General features: G+C 35.3%; 1 protein-coding gene across 1 annotated transcript in view; it reads left to right on the forward strand.

Annotated features, from left to right (window-relative positions):
* The first annotated feature begins 10,047 nt into the window (after window positions 1-10,047).
* LOC133185301 (synaptotagmin-1-like) overlaps window positions 10,048-12,043 on the forward strand; it is a 31,243-nt gene continuing 29,247 nt past the window's right edge. Inside the window, exons 1-3 of the mRNA XM_061320433.1 lie at window positions 10,048-10,063; window positions 10,169-10,256; window positions 11,116-11,209. The gene's annotated coding sequence lies outside the window, so the exon portion shown is untranslated. The remainder of the gene's footprint in view (window positions 10,064-10,168; window positions 10,257-11,115; window positions 11,210-12,043) is intronic.

The following is a 12,043-nucleotide window of genomic DNA, read 5'->3' on the forward strand; positions in this document are numbered from 1 at the left end:
AAGTAATTTTTTATAACAAGAACAGACCATCTGTCAGAAATGGCCAAATCTCGGCAATAGGATGAGTGGATAAGTATATCCCTTCAAGAATTAGCATGGTGACCATCACAATCCGAGTTCTCTGTCTTGGGAGCATCGTTTATCCAATGTGGAAAAAGTATGGGCGCCTTCTTTTTTTCATATCTCATATGTTTAAAGTCTAAATAAACAATATTTTAGAGATTTAATAATTATATCATTGCTCAGATATTCAACTATTTTTCTTACAGTATATAACTTGGCGATCTTTCAAAACAAATTGCTCAGCTAAGGACACATCTTTTTACCGGCTTGCTTTTGCTGGGCAACATAACAAACATCATTTTTAACCATCTCCCTGCCTTCACTAAAACATTCAATCCAATTAATGCTTGAACCTCTGGTAAGTCTTTTGTCTTCATAAACCTTGTACAAATTATCATATTCTACTGCAAAGGAATTTCCGAGATGTACGTTAAACTTTTACAGCTGTTCGTTGCTCGAGCATGACTGAGTAAATCATTTTTTGTCACAAGTGACCTACACACTGACGTCATTTTCACATTGTGACGTCACAAACACGGAGCAAAACATTATTTAACATCTGCTATTTATAGAACATGTGTATGACTATTTGTGTGCCAAATTTCATTCTGATCTGAATTGTGGTTTTGTAAATATAGAGATAGTTCGCAAACTTTTTGATCACCCCTCGTATGTGTTTTTCTTTATCGACAGAAAATTATACATCAAAACATACATAGCATGCATATTAACACAGAAAGCAAATTTAGAAAAATTAGATCGAAAATGCAATACAGTAATATTTGATTGGATACAAGACAATATTTATTTCTGAAATCTTGAATAAACATGTAATTAAAAAAAACCTTTATATACATTTTTAGCTCACCTGAGCTGAAAGCTCAAGTGAGCTTTTCTGATCACATTTTGTCTGTAGTCTGTCTGTCTGTCTGTCCGTCCGTCTGTAAACTTTTCACATTTTCGGCTTCTTCTCCAGAACCACTGGGCCAATTTCAACCAAACTTGCCACAAAGCATCCTTGGGTGAAGGGGGTTCAAGTTTATTCAAATGAAGGGCCATGCCCTCTTCCAAGGGGAGATAATTAAGAATTGGTGAAAATTTGGTGTCATCTTTTAAAAATCTTCTTCTCAAGAACCATTGAGCCAGAAAAGTTTATACTTATGTGAAATCTTCATTACATAGTGTAGATTCAAGTTTGTTCAAATCATGACCTCCGGGGGTAGGGTGGGGCCACAATGGGGGATCAAAGTTTTACATAGGAATATATAGGGAAAATCTTTAAAAATCTTCTTCTCAAGAACAACAAAGCCACAATTAGTCATATTGATATGGAATCATCCTCAGGTAGTGTAGATTCAAATTTGTTCAAATCATGACCCCTGGGGGTAGGGTGGGGCCACAATGGGGGATCCAAGTTTTACATAGGAATATTTAGGAAAATTCTTTAAAAATCTTCTTCTCAAGAACAACAAAGCCACAATTAGTCATATTGATATGGAATCATCCTCTGGTAGTGTAGATTCAAGTTTGTTCAAATCATGGCCCCTGGGGGTAGGGTGGGGCCACAATGAGGGATCAAAGTTTTATATAGGAATATATAGAAAAAAATCTTCTTCTCAAGAACAACAAAGCCACAATTAGTCATATTGATTTGGAATCATCCTCCGGTAGTGTAGATTCAAGTTTGTTCAAATCATGACCCCTGGGGGTAGGGTGGGGCCACAATGAGGGATCCAAGTTATATATATAGGAATATATAGAAAAAAAATCTTCTCAAGAACAATAGAGTCACAAATTAGTCATATTAATATGGAATCATCCTCCGGTAGTTTAGATTTAAGTTTGTTCAGATCATTACCTCAGGGGTAGGGTGGGGCCACAATGGGGGATCAAACTTTTACATAGGAATATATTGGGAAAATCTTTAAAAATCTTCTTCTCAAGAACAACAAAGCCACAATTAGTCATATCAATATGGGATCATCCTCAGGTAGTGTAGATTCAAATTTGTTCAAATCATGACCCCCGGGGGTAGGGTGGGGCTACAATGGGGGATCAAATTTTTACATAGGAATATATAGGACAATTCTTTAAAAATCTTCTTCTCAAGAACAACAAAGCCACAATTAGTCATATTGATATGGAATTATCCCCAAATATTGTAGATTCAAGCTTGTTCAAGGCATTCTCCAGTAGAAGGGTGGGGCCATAATGGGGGATCAAAGTTTTACAAAAGAACATATACAGGAAATATCTTTAAAAATCTTCTTCAATCTCAAGAACAACAAAGCCATGATCAGTCATATTGATATGGAAGCATCCTCAGGTAGTGTACATTCAAGTTTGTTGAATTGTTGAAATCATGCCCCCCCCCCCCCCCCCATGGTAGGGTGTTAGACGTATTTAAAATTCTGTTTTAAAGAACAGCAAAATCATGATTAGTTATATGAAGATAGAAGCATCCTCAGAAGGTTTATTTTCAATTTCATTCAAAACATGGCACCTTGGGGTAGGGTATGCCTAGAACAAGAGATCAAAGCTTTATATATGAATATATAAGAGAAATATAGGAGAAGAAATCTGCTGACGAAGAACAGTAGGGCCATATTGACTCAGGTGAGCGTTGTGGCCCATGGGCCTCTTGTTTAACTCTTCAGACTACAAGATTAATAGCTGAGTGCACTCGGCCTTGTCAGGTCACATCAGTATAGTTTCATTTCGGAAATGCAACTAATAATGTGTTCTTTCCATAATGGAGTCTCAAATGTGCAAAGTTTTACTGAAGAGCATTTACTGGTACACTACTCCTATTAAAGCAAGGTCATTTTGGTGTTGCCTGCATTGCAGAGCTAGGCTTAAGGATTCTTTGCCCAGCAGCTGTCTGTCCTTCCACCTGTCACACCTTATATCTTGAGAACTGTTAGAGGCAGGGATATGATATTAAGCTCACCTGAGTTGAAAGTGCAAATGAGCTTTTCTGATCAAAGGTTGTTCAGCATCCATCTGGCATCTGTCTGTCGTCCGTCACGTGTAGTTTGACGTCTTTAAACTTTTCACATTTTTGACTTCTCAAGAACCACTGGGTCAATTTCAACTAAACTTGCCACAGAACATCCTTAGGTGAAGGGGATTTAAGTCTCTTTAAATGAAGGTCCATATCATCTTTCAAGGGAAGATTATTATAAGATTTAGTGAAAATTCATTGGCATCTTTAAAAAATCTTTTTGTCAATAACCACTAAGCCAGAAAAGATGAAACTTAGGTGAAAGCTTCATTACGTAATGTAGATAATTTTTTTTCAAATGATGACCCGTGGGACTGTGTAAAGTTTTACATACTAGGTATATATAGGAAAAAAAAAATCTTTATAGAATCTTCTATTCAAGAACATCAAAGCTATGATTAGTCTCATTTATTCTGCAGCATCCACAGGTATTGTAAATTTAAGTTTGTTCAAAGCATGACCCCAGGGGGTGGAGTGGGGCCTCGGTGGGCCATAAAAGTTTTACACAGGAATACATAGGAAGAATCTTTAAAAATCTTCTTCTCAAGAACAGAAAACCATAAGTCATATAACATGATAACGACATGGACAATCAGACAAACATCAATGCTGAGCCCTGGACATGTTTAAAAATATGATCATTACAGTCCACTTGACCTTGAACTTTGACCTTTATTTCAAGAATACTCCGAACTGTCAAGTTAACTTGTGCCATGTCATGAGTTTTGAGAGGTGGGACTTTGATAACTAGCATTCATTTATTATTAATTACAAGGTATACCGACTTGGCTTTATATATCTGGGTGTAAACTCATATGAATAAATAAATACGGTAGTTATTTTTGATTAATTCATTCTAACTCGGATTTCTATTGATTGTAAATTTTGTAATAAATATCATTAAAATTGAACTGTAAGTTAGCTTTCTTAGATTTTAAAATGGAGTTGATAAGAAAAATGAAAAATAACCTTACAGTGCTCAGGTAATGATTAAGGCCCACATGCTTCGTGTAGTACATATAGATTGAAGTAAAATTGTTAAAAGCAAAAGGTTTTTCAGTGAAAATGAATATATTATGGAAACATATTGATATATTAATTTTAGAGTTATCTTTCTTAGGGAAGGGTCAGTTGTCCTTAAAAAAGAAGTGATACAAGTGTAACTTATAAGTTAAGAGAGCCCCCCCCCCCCCCCCCCCCAAAAAAAAAGAGAGAGAGAAGAGATAAGAACATATAATATTAATAAAAGTGATGAGGAAAAAACTTTTTAGTTTTCTCCTTCTGTCTTGAAATAAATATTGATAATAGAGTGACACCTTCATTATCACAGACTTGTTTTGATTGAAGTAGAAGATGGATATGTCGGAGATTGCAAAGTTCTGAGTCTCCAATTTATATTACATATTTAATTTTGGAACCTCTGACTTACTTAAACAAGTTTTTGATATCTGACATAACCATGCCTGTTTTAGATGTACGCTGTAAATATAACACCATACTGATTCCATTACACTGTAAGGATTAGTAATAATATACATACTTATCAGAAGGAAAAAGGGTAAACAATAAGACAAAGCCCAAACATTTCTGTGAATTGATGCCTTCATTTTGTGTAAATGATTCGTGCTTTTCAGCATGCACAAGTCATCATAAGAGCTTTATTGTTGTGTATTGATTGGGAACAAATTACGATTCACTTGTGAAAGTGCGATCCAAAAAGAGTGTTCCAGAGAAGATGATTAGTCTTGCAATGTCAATAACTGCAAATGTTGTTATGTAAATGACAGTGTTGACGGTTTACGGACAGATTATTGACCAGAAAAACTGATGACGTCAATGGCGGAGTGATGTCCCTTGTCTGAGATTTGTGTGTATTGATTAGCTTCTCTAGAGTTACTGACATTTCTTATGTTCTATTGATTTCTGACCTTAGGTCTAGCTGTAAGTGAATATTTGATCATCAAACAAAGGCTTGATTGCACACGAAAGGCAGAATTGTTGAAGACCCTAGATGTTGTTTGTAATTTTGCAACTTGGATTATTGAGTAATTCAACTGCATACATTGCTAAATAAATCAAAGGAAGTCATTGCACCATGTACATATAGGTGTTTAACTGCTTACATGTATGACCTAACATTTCTACAATCCTCTCAATAGGAACAAAATTATCAAATATTCATAACAAAATGTAAAAAAAAAATCTGTAAATCAATCCAAACAGTTGACATTCAATAAAATTAGTGACAAGCAGCAAAGATGTTTTTGCACTGCCCTATTGGGAAAAACTCAGAATCTTGAATTGCATCTTATAATACATCTATTCTCTAGATCCTGCTCTCATATGCCAGGTCAGGATTGAGCTTATGTCAGTTGTCCACAGTTATTATCCCAAAGACTCTGTGGTTGTAGTTTTTCCTTCATCTTAATTTAAAAAAAAAATCATATACAAGTTTATGATGGCTTTCATTTTTCAATGAATTGTTCACTGTTAACTGAAACAAACCAGTACATGTACTTAGAACATATGTTTTGTCATTTGCCTACTACCTTAATTATTTCAACTCCTTCTTTTCTGGAATGCAGTTGTAAAGTTCAGTTAATGAACTCATTAACTGCATGGGCATGACCTTCCAAAGCTAACCTGCAGCTATACTTAAAAAACATAGGTAATCAAAGATTACGAAGCTCACCTCGACGAATGTTATCTACATGTAAGGCAAATTTCACATCATATTTTTTTTCTAGTTAGGGTACATCCCAAGATCAATATCCATGCAAGTTTGATTTAATTATAGACCTGCTCAAAAAACTTTTGACCTGTTTAGTAATCAAGAAAATTTTGGTCAGTTCCAACATCCAAAGCAAGTCTGGAAGTTTTCATCCTTAGATGCACCATCTATGCAAGTTTAATCATAACAGGCCATAATATTATATAGCTACTCCAAAAAAATTACCCTGGTCACTCTTCTGGAAAATGTACATCAGATTCAGAATCCAAGGCAAGTCTGGAAGTGTCCATCCCTAGATACATCATCCATGCTAATTTGGTTAAAATATGGCTAAAATTCACTCATGTGGAAAATCTAGGTCAGATCCAGCATTCGAAGCAGGTTGGTTAGTGTACATCCCTAGATGCATCATCCATGAAAGTTTGGTCCAGGTAGGGCTTAGAGTTACTTGGGAATGAGACTACTCCTAAATCTAAACCTGGTCTCACATGTGGAAAATCTAGATCAGATCCAGCATCTGAACAAGTGTGGTAGTGTCCATCCCTGGATGCATCATCCATGCAAGTTTGGTCCGGGTAGGGTTTATAGTAACTTGGGAATGGACCTGCTCCTAAAACTTTAACCTGGTCACTCATCTGGAAAATCTAGGTCAGATCCAGCATCCGAAGCAAGTTTGGTAGTGTCCATCCCTAGATGCATCATCCATGCAAGTTTGGTCAAGGTAGGGCTTATAGTTACTTGGGAATGGACCTGCTCCTAAAACTTTAACCTGGTCACTCATCTGGAAAATCTAGGTCAGATCCAGCATCCGAAGTAAGTGTGGCCATGTCCATCCCTAGATGCATCATCCATGCAAGTTTGGTCAAGGTAGGGCTTACAGTTACTTGGGAATGGACCTGCTCCTAAAACTTTAACCTGGTCACTCATCTGGAAAATATAGGTCAGATCCAGCATCCGAAGCAAGTCTGGTAGTGTCCATACCTAGATGCATCATCCATGCAAGTTTGGTCAAGGTAGGGCTTATAGATACTTGGGAATCGACCTGCTCCTAAAACTTTAACCTGGTCACTCATCTGGAAAATCTAGGTCAGATCCAGCATCCGAAGTAAGTGTGGCCATGTCCATCCCTAGATGCATCATCCATGCAAGTTTGGTCAAGGTAGGGCTTATAGTTACTTGGGAATGGACCTGCTCCTAAAACTTTAACCTGGTCACTCATCTGGAAAATCTAGGTCAGATCCAGCATCCGAAGTAAGTGTGGTAGTGTCCATCCCTAGATGCATCATCAATGCAAGTTTGATCCAGGTAGGGCTTATAGTTACTAAGGAATGGACCTGCTCCTAAAACTTTAACCTGGTCACTCATCTGGAAAATCTAGGTCAGATCCAGCATCCGAAGCAAGTTTGGTAGTGTCCATCCCTAGATGCATCATCCATGCAAGTTTGGTCCAGGTAGGGCTTATAGTTACTTGGGAATGGGACTTGCTCCTAAAACTTTAACCTGGGACGCCGACGCTAACGCCGACGCCGACACAGACGCCGATGCCGGGGGTATAGCATAAGCTCATCTCGACTTCGTCGAGGTGAGCTTATTATATCTCAGAGTCTATGCAGTTTAAAATGGAAGCTTCATACAAGCTAGATTGAAAACTTGTAATCAGGAAGTACTTATAATCTTGCAGCTGTTTGAAATCATGTATCAGAGTTTAGTTTAAAATGGAAGTTAGACTGAAAACTTTAAATCAAGAAGTGGTTCAGCATGTCAAGTTGTCAACAGAATTGGACTAAGATGTATGATTTGGTTTTAGTGAGGAAATTTATGCTGTTAGAAGAGTCTATACTCTTAAAGTTATAGACTTCAATTACATTGAATAATTCATCAGTACTGCTTATTAGTTCAGTGTATATAGATTTAAGTGAATTTGAGCCCTAGAAATATGTCATCTCTTTGAAGCACACATAGCTAGTTCATTATTCATGTTTCAATTGGTATTTATTCTCATTCATTTATAGTTTAAAGCAATACTAGTAAGATGTGCAAGAAACATAACATTCAAGTAAATGTAGAACTGAATTAAAAACCAACAGTTTAAGTAAAATTCACTCCATTGATTAAGATAATAAATCACAGATTCTCATGTATTAATTGATTATTTTTACAATTCATCCTTGAGAATCTGTGAGTGATTTATTATCTTAATGGAGTGAATTTTACTTAAACTGTTGGTTTTAATTCAGTTTTTACATTTACTTGAAGAACAATTCCATGTACATGCATGTTTATAAATGTGACTCTACAGTGGACAGTTATATGATATAATCTTAAATAAGCAATATTTTCAAATCAGTTGTCAAATTTAGCTGTCTTCAGGCTAGGGGGCAGCATTTTTATCTTCAGGTCCAACAAAATATATATAATATACATGTACAGTAAAACACGCTTATAATGAAGTGCCAGGGACAGACAATTTTGCACATTATAAACATAATTCCTTATATCTGTTAAGTTCACTATATTCTAAAGCCACAGGAAATAAAAATCACTTTGCTGTAAGCATCGATCAATTCATTATAAGCGTGTTCCCTGTAAGGTTGTTTTTCTGTACTGTCCAAATCCCTGTACATATAACTGTATAGTGTTGCACATTTTGAAGGAGGTAGGCAAAGGTAGACAAGTATGGGTGAGGATTTAAGAGCATGAGGGGAGATAATAAACTAGAAGCTAGTAATCTGTAACAGTAATTGGATCATCTGAGTTAATCAGAAGCTTGTAAGCGCAGGCTCTGATTAGTTTGTGTGGCCGGACCTTATACATCTGTTGTCCTATACATAGATTTGAAATTCGTATCCAGGCAAACTTGATGAAGTAAAAGGGATTCAGACGTCGCAAATCAAATGAAGAGGTTGTTAAAGGAATATTGAAAATAAAATGGAATTGTTTATAGTGTATTGGAAGTATTTCTCAGGGGAAAAAAACTTGACCAGAAGTAAAGAATTTAAATTGTGTGAAAGCTGTAATCTGATTTTCGAGCATAGTAAAGCATTTAGGATTCTCAGGACCACACTGGGTCCACAATTAGTAGTCCATCATGTACAAAGAAATAAAAGAAAATAAATAGTTTTTTATGTCAGCATATAATGAACTTTCAGTGTGTGTATAATTTCCGTAGAGCTTAAGGTGAGGGGCTATTGGTCCTGTTCTTTTAACGTTTTTGTCAACATTGAATGTAGAAGGATGCTGTAGTTTACATAGTTACACAGAAGGGAGGGCATATATATTGCTTTGCTGCTGTCTAGCGGTCAGTCTGTCTGTCTGAAACCAACAGTTTCCTTTCATTTTCTTCTCAGAGGTTGCACATACTGAAATGAAATTTGGTATACAGATTTATCATAATATCTAGGTCAAGTTTTGTTTTGGGAACGATCCAGCAATTTTTGACAGAGTTATGCCCCTTATGGACTTAAAAAAATTCCAATTATTTGCAGTGTCTATTCATTTTCTTCGCAGGGGTTGCACATACTGAAATGAAATTCAGTATACAGATTTATCATAAGAATATCAAGGTCAAGTTCTGTTTTGGATACAATCAAGCAATTCTTGACAGAGTTATGCCCCTTGGACTTAGAAAAATTCCAATTATTTGCTTTCCGTTCATTATCTCTGCAAAGGGGGGGGGGGGGGGGGGAATAAGTGTTTCACAAACATCTTTTGTTTTAGTATAATTTTTATATACATCAAAAACTTTCCATCCATTATGAGTTGACTTTGTTTACTGTACCCCCTTCAGAATTTATGTCTGTTTCTCTTGATTGGGAATTATTTCTGAAGATAATTAATCCATTTCCATATCTTGGTGGACTGTACTTATATACTCATTTTATATTAATTAAACTAAAAACTAAACACAGTATTAAGCTTAGATTTTTACTTTTTATTCACTTAGATAAGTATAGAATAACCTATGTAGTTAAGTAGACTGTTACTGAACTCATAAGTTGAAAAGGATATACAATAGGAAAGACAGAGATTTAAAGTTTTATCTGCTCATATGTTCGTATACATACTCCCACAACTTTTATTTAAAGACCAGCCAGGTCGTATGCCTTTTAGGTGTTTGTATACTTGGCTGATCACCTGTGAATACTTAAACCAAGCATTGTCGTCCTTTTTGGAAATACGTCACTAGATCCTGATGAGATTTCTAAATAATACAAGGTTTCCAAATAACACGTCTGTATGTCGGGCATGATATGATTGGATCTTGTGTACGTGTTTGTTTTCCTGTGGATTTTTTGGAGACATTCTCTGTGATCATTGTAGCATCAGTAATAAGTCTCATTTGTTGTGATATCCTGTTTGAATTTTTTCAGATGAAAACTATAGAAATCAAAACAACAGTGGATGGTTCCTGGGACATTGCTGGCTGAATGTGGACTACACCATAACGGAAACCTCAAGGTAATTTACCAGTGATATATTGATTAACTGGTATACGTGTATTGATGGAACTGATATCTTTTATAAAGGCTGTATTAGTAAGGGGGCCCTCATAATATATACTTACATTTTATTGATTCTGGGCAAAGTGTCAGACCAAAAACTTTGATGCTCGTAGTTTTGTTAGTGGAGGATGAAAACATTCATTATGATACATGATACAGAAAAGGTATTTAATACCGGTAGCTACTGTAATTACTCTTAGGTAATTCAATTCTAATGATGCTTTAATTCTCCTAAAATTTTAGATACCAACTAATTTGATCTCCTTGATCATTTTTTGTTAATAAGCTAGGTAATGAAAAAAAAATTAATTAAATTCTCTCCTCTCTTAGTTACACAAATGAGTACAAGCATTTGCATGTACACTTGACCCATAAGGGTTATTAATTAACCTGCTCTGTATGTTTGAGTGGGTTTTCTTCTAGATGTCTATTGATTTTTTTTCTGTCGTTATGTAACTGATTGAGACATCTTTGAATCGATCAGCATCATAAAGTCTTCATGAGATTCTCTGCTATTGATCTGCTGAACTCTGAAAATCTGTCATATTTAACAGGAACTGTAATATCCTAGGTAATTGTCTGGGGCCTCGTCTTAATGCTTTGTCTGTGCATACTCCAGAGACAAGATTCTGTCAGTTATATCAAAGCCATAGAAATTTCTGTGATTGCACAAGATGAGAAATCTCTCTGTCCATAGAATATAAAAAAGGAAGAGAAATAAATTAAACCATATCGTAAGACAATAGCTCATGTTCTCCAGGGATGAAGCAGAACAATAAAGATTGCAGTTATCCTATATGTTTTCTTAATTGCAGATTTTCAAAGTTTCTTCCTGAAACAGAAACCAGAAACTAGAAACCTTTTGATTGGTTAAGAGGAGCTGTCACCATGACGACTAGCTGACTATAGGTGAGGGGGTGGTATTTACAATTTACTACAATAATATTGCTTTTGATGTATGAAAGTTAAGCATGGCCATGAGATGTTTGTTAATGTAAAAACAGAATATCAAGTTTTACTTATATGTGAGTGGCTTTTGGTGATAGAGATTTATAGGGGGGAAAGTTTAGAGGGATAACAAACATATAAGATTTAAGTTGTTACGTGTCATCATTACAAATATTTTTAAACTTTATTTGAAACAAATTGCAATTCCTTCCCCAATTATGAAAGTGGAATTTTTTAATTGCCTCTAAAGTAGGCTCAGAACCCAACATGTATGATACAGCCATCCTTGTTTGGGTGACACTAAATAGAATGCAATAGCTATCATGATTAAATGCTCTTAATTAATTTTTTTCTGTTTCAAAATAAGAATTAATTTTGGGTGCCATAAAAAAGTAATCACAATGCTTATTGAATGTATATACTTATTTAATTGATTATTTTTGATTAATTTTATAGTTATTATACTTAATGCTTCAGAAAACACAAAAAGATTACACTCTCTAGTAAACTACGCAGTTTGTATACTATCTAATACATGAGTCAAATATTTGTGTATGATGATCAAAGCCAAAGATAGACTGACTTGTACTCATTGTTTTTGCAACAAGGATCTAAATGGGGAAACACACAGAATTCATCCATTAATTTCTATCACAGTCAATTATAGTTCAAAATAGACTAGGTTTAAAGCAATCTTCATTTCAGGTTCTTAGCAACAAAATATCAATATTTTTCGCTCCTAGGGGCCATATTTGAGTTATTTGTATGACCCTTAATTAAAATATTTTTCATAAC

Source organism: Saccostrea echinata, unplaced genomic scaffold (genome assembly GCF_033153115.1).
Source record: "Saccostrea echinata isolate AGI-Se365-2 ecotype Australia unplaced genomic scaffold, CSIRO_AGI_Sech_v1 ptg000012l, whole genome shotgun sequence".
In the NCBI taxonomy this organism is placed as follows: domain Eukaryota; kingdom Metazoa; phylum Mollusca; class Bivalvia; order Ostreida; family Ostreidae; genus Saccostrea; species Saccostrea echinata.